Here is a 5,266-nt window from a genome sequence, read left to right on the forward strand (position 1 = left end):
GAAATGGCGTCCGCTACGCCATTTGCGTCGCTACTCTTTTCATGATACGCTACGTAAATGTTTACATAGCCTATGCCTATCACAGCTAAAGCAGGGATGCAAATGGTGTAGCGGATGCCATTTGCGTGCTAGGGATGTTAGAGAATTCTGCCACGGATTCCAGGGGGGCCAAATTCCAGTGAATTTGCCCCCCTGGAATCCGTGGCAGGATGAAGTCCCCCGCCCCACCACCCTGCGAAAGCCCCGCAAAACGGAGCCTACCTGGCTGCGGCGGCGGCAGCTCTGGCTGCTGCTGGGCTGCTGCGGCCGCAAATGGTGGCCGTCGTAGTGGCCACCATTTGTGTCCCTACGCTGGCCCGTTATAGCCTACGTATATATTTACGTAGCCTATCACGACTAAAGCAGGGACGCAAATGGCATCCCCTGCGCCATTTGTGTTCCCGCTTTAGCCGTGATAGGCTACATAAATATTTACATAGCCTATCACGGCTAAAGCGGGAATGCAAATGGCGTAGAGGATGCCATTTGCGTCTCTGCTTTAGCTGTGGTAGTCTACGTAAATATTTACGTAGCCTATCATGGGCTTGCGTAGGGACGCAAATGGTGTCCCCTACGCAGGATGCCATTTGTGGCTGCAGCGGCCTGGCAGCTGCTAGAGGCCCCACTGCAGGTTGGCCCGGCCAATGGCTCTGCGGCCTGGCTGTGGAGCTGGCCAGCTGGCTAGGCAGGATTCCGGGGGGAGGAACGGATCGCCTCCCCCCACCTGCGGAACCTGGCAGAGCCAGGTAAGTGGGGTTTCATACACCCCTATTTGCATCCCTGCTCTTTGCCGTGATAGGCTACGTAAATATTTACGTAGCCTATCACGGCTAAAGCAGGGATGCAAATGGTGTCCCCTACGCCGGGCACCATTTGCGGCCGCAGCCCGGCAGCGGATGGAAGTCCGGCTGTGGAAGGGCCCGGACAGTGGCTCCGCGGACTCGCCGTGGAGCGGAGATGGCCGGGGAGGATTCTGGGGGGAGGGGCCTCCCCCTCCCGCAGATACCCCCTGGAACCTGGAGGCAAGTATTTTGTACATCCCTAGTTGTGCCCCAAGGTCCCCTGGGATATGTGCTGAGAATGGGTGGGAGGAAGAAGGGGGAAACAAACCATGGCAAACAGGCAAGTGCCTGGTTGTCTGTCAGCAGCAGCGTGACTTAGTGAGTGATTACCTCACTGATGGCTTGTTTTCAGTGTGGCTTATTGTGATGTGCAAACCAGCCCCGTACCTGTATTCCTCAAGGTCTCCTCAGGATTATGCAATGGGGGGAAGAAGGTAAGGTAGACCACAGTGGACAACTGTCCAATTTATGTGGGGCTTACTGGTGCTTGGATTCTTGGAGCAATTCATACCATTCCCATCACCCTCTTTGAGTTGGGGGGTGGAAGTAATGTCTGAAGTGGGTACACTTCTCTTTTATGCTCTCCACAAAATTTAGAACCCTGGAAAATCAGGGTTTTAATACATTGCACAGGGTTTCTAGATGAGTAGAAATGGCTCCCCACTCACAGACAGTGTGCTTGTCTTCACTCTCCTTCATCCCTCACATTTTGATTTAACTCTGGAAGTTGAACACCTGAATAGGGCTAATGTCTTTCAGCTCAAGTGATTTAAGTGGGATTTCAGTTCTCTCTGGACTGTGTCATATGCTGGATGGGTTAGAACAAAGAAAAAGCATTATTTGGAACAGACCCTTTTCACTGATATGCTCAGGAAATATATGGAACAGCTGTGGTGTCAGAAGGGTTGGTTTTTTTTGGTTTTTTTTACTGATAAAATGAAATTGGGAATAGAATCAAAGCATATAGGAAAATATTATATAAATTTCTATTTTGTACTATGTCTCATGTGTATTTATATCTAATCAACAGATTGCTTCCAAGGTCACAAGCTTCACCTGCTTTGGTCATACTTTCAGCCTAAATCTATGCCTATGCATGTTTATTTACTCTGTTGCCATGGTGGGGCAAAGAATGACACCTAGTGGTCAGATCAATTCACTACATATGGTGTATCTCCTTTGGTTCCCATTCAGTAGTTCCTTCCTAAAATGTTTTCCACGATGCTAGATGGACAATGAAAGCTGTCATGGAGGATCTTGGGGAGCACTTTTTGGATTGTGCCCTATCCAGGGAGCATGCCCCAAGATTTTGGATGAGATTGCAAGGGACCGTGGAGCATGGCACCTACCAGCTGAAGCACTGGGGGCAAAATGAATTCGGCTGCCTGACCCTGAGAAAACATTATGCAAAATTAGGCAGATATGTCCACTGGCTTCACACCTGATTCTGGTTGCAACAAAGCTATTTTTGACTGGAGGTCCTGGGTCAGAGTAGAGGAAGCACTAGCATAGAGGGAAAGGGGGTAAAGAGAAATCCCCTTAGCAGTGGGGAGTCCGACGGTTGCACTACTGAGATTAAGGAATGCATCACAAATAGAGCACAGATGGGCAGCAGTGAGATGGAGGGCTGATGATGATCTCTGTCATACGTGTAAGCAGGACCTATGATAAATTCATAAACTATCGGGACCTATCATAAATGAGAAACAGCAACAGATGCCTCAAGCAGAATGCTTACATTTCTTTAGCACTAAAGGAATTTCTATGGCACTTTTCAGTGATTAGTGTGTTTTATTTTTTATTTTTTATTATTAAATTTATTAATCGCCCATCTGGCTGGTCACCCAGCCACTCTGGGCAATGTACAACATACAATAAAACAGTTTAAAACAATAAAATTCTACAATAAAAACATTTATTGTTTTCAGCTATTTTCGTCTCATACACTACTAGAACGGAAGAAATTCCCTCTCCAGGATACTCGGTCAGCCTCAGATGGAGGACTGATTTCTGATTTAACATGACACCATTATGATACCATTTCTAAAAGCATAGGAGTGTGGTTCACCAGAGGATACTGCCACCCCCCAGAGCATGATAACAGAGGCAAGGCAGGGCAGGGCTGTAGAGGCAGGGGGGATGCAGTCAGGACCATAGATCAAGAGTAGACAATCTTTGGGGGCCCATTTGGCAATTTGAGAAACTGTCCTGGGCACCACCACCAAATGACTGCCATGGGAGGTGTGCCTAGTCACAAAGAACAACAACAACAAAAAACCCAGAAGGGAGGCAGCCCAAACTGAAGGACATGCAAAAAGAGAATGTATTCTCAAAGGTGCCGAAGGGAAACTTCTGTATTCACACCCAACACATTTCAGAGACAAAGGAGACAAAGGCTCCTCCATTAAGGGGAATCTTATAAAATGCAAATGCTGAAAACAGACTCAGCCAGCTTACAAAGGTGGTGGCTATCCTTCATACACCATCAAGCACAAAGGACAAATAAACTTGCCCCAAGGACAGCCACCTGCCATCTTCATTTCCTAAGAAAGTCTCTGAGCCCCACATGTGGCCCAGAGGCATTCATGGGAAATGCAGATTATATCAGCTGCAGGCCCTCATTTTGCTTTGAAGCAATCCCCATGGCTGGTAAGAACATTTGTTAATTTTTAAAGACGTGGGAGCGGGTAGGACACCTTGTGGGCGCCAAGGGAAGTGTCCAAGGGTGCATTGATGCCCACGGGCATTGCTCTGCCTATCCTTGCCATAGGTTGCAGGGTGTTTATTGTTATCTTTTTGTGATGTTTTAATTATTTACTATTTTATCTTGTTTTTATCTTGTTTGATTGTATTTTAATGCAAAACATGTGGGAATTTTGGTATATTAATTGGTATAAAAGTATTATTAATAGCAACAGCAATAATAAGTGTGCATGATTGCTGAGTAGATGGTTGTCCCAGATGATGTTAGCAGCCAGTACGTTGTCATCTTGAGTGTGTGGCAGAAAGACAATTCAGAAATGTTTGAAATAAGCAAATCTAGGTCCCTCTTTGCTTAGTTTCATGATTCTCCTAAGAAACCTCTCTAGGAGCACATATGAGGAAAGAAGAAGAGACTCATTCAGTTCTGTTCTCAGTACAGGTGACTGCCTATATTCCAATATTCCTGGCTGTTGTCGGGAGCTGCCCCTTTTCAGTGTGTAACTCCTTTGCTGAGGGAACTGCACTGGCCGCCTATTCGCTACTGGGCCAGGTTTAAGGTATTGGTACTAGTGTACAAAGCCCTAAAAAAACTTGGGGCCAGGATACCTGAGAGAGCGCCTCCTTCCCTACCAACCTGCCCAGTCACTGAGATCATCAGAAGGCATGTTCCTGGTGGTCCCACATGGACCTATGGCCCGGTTGGAGTCCACCAGGAGAAGAGCCTTCAGTGTGGTGGCCCCCTTTCTATGGAATTCTGTGCCTTTAGAGGTGTTCTTTCTGGTGCCTCCTGAAGACGATGTTCTTTCAAGAGACCTTCCTTGCATGACTAGCTGCGGTTTGTTGAATTCCACTTGGTTGGGATTTGTCTTTTTAAAAATGTTTAAACTTTTTTAACTCTTTTAACCATTGTTTTACTCTTAACATGTTGCTCACCGCTCCGAAATCTTCTGATGAGGAGCGGTATATAAATATTGTAAATAAATAAACATATCAGGCCTCGAAGGGGCCAGTTCAGTCATAGCATCTAGCTGAGCCTTCCCCAACATGACATGCTCCAGATGGGTTGGACTGCAACACCCATCATTCCCAGCCAGCAATGACCATGCTGGCTGGGACTGATATGAGTTCCAGTCCAACACATCTAGAGGGTACCAGGTTGGGGAAGGCTGATCTCTGTGATCTTCCTGGCTAGTGGCAGTTGTTGACTCCAAGGGTTTGGTTCTTGAAAGATAGGCATTTTCTCCAAGACATCTCTGAAGAGACCAAGGTACCGAGAAGCAGAACTTTTGGAATGTCACACAGCTCAGGGTTGATGGAATAAAATACTAATTGTTTTATACTACTCTATAACAAATATTCCTATTCAAAGCAGGTCAGCATGATCATTACTATGTGGATTGTTCTTTTCTTCTTTATTACAGTTTTATATTTTTGCTGTGATCAGTTCCACTTTCAACTCTTTTGTGCTACAGATGATGAGCCATCATATCACACAATACACTGAATTCTAGAATGAGCTCTATTATCCTTAATCACCATTTCCATTGGCTTTGGAAAACTTATGTTGTAGTTCAAGATGCTCAGATACTCTGCTCATTTAGCGTAAGAGGGGTGTGTGTGTGTGTGTGTGTTGCATGCATGTGTGCGTGTGTACGTGCATGGCATATTCTAACAAATCATCT

Source organism: Heloderma suspectum, chromosome 3 (assembly GCF_057233095.1).
Source record: "Heloderma suspectum isolate Gila_16-S chromosome 3, 16-S_ref, whole genome shotgun sequence".
NCBI lineage: Eukaryota > Metazoa > Chordata > Lepidosauria > Squamata > Helodermatidae > Heloderma > Heloderma suspectum.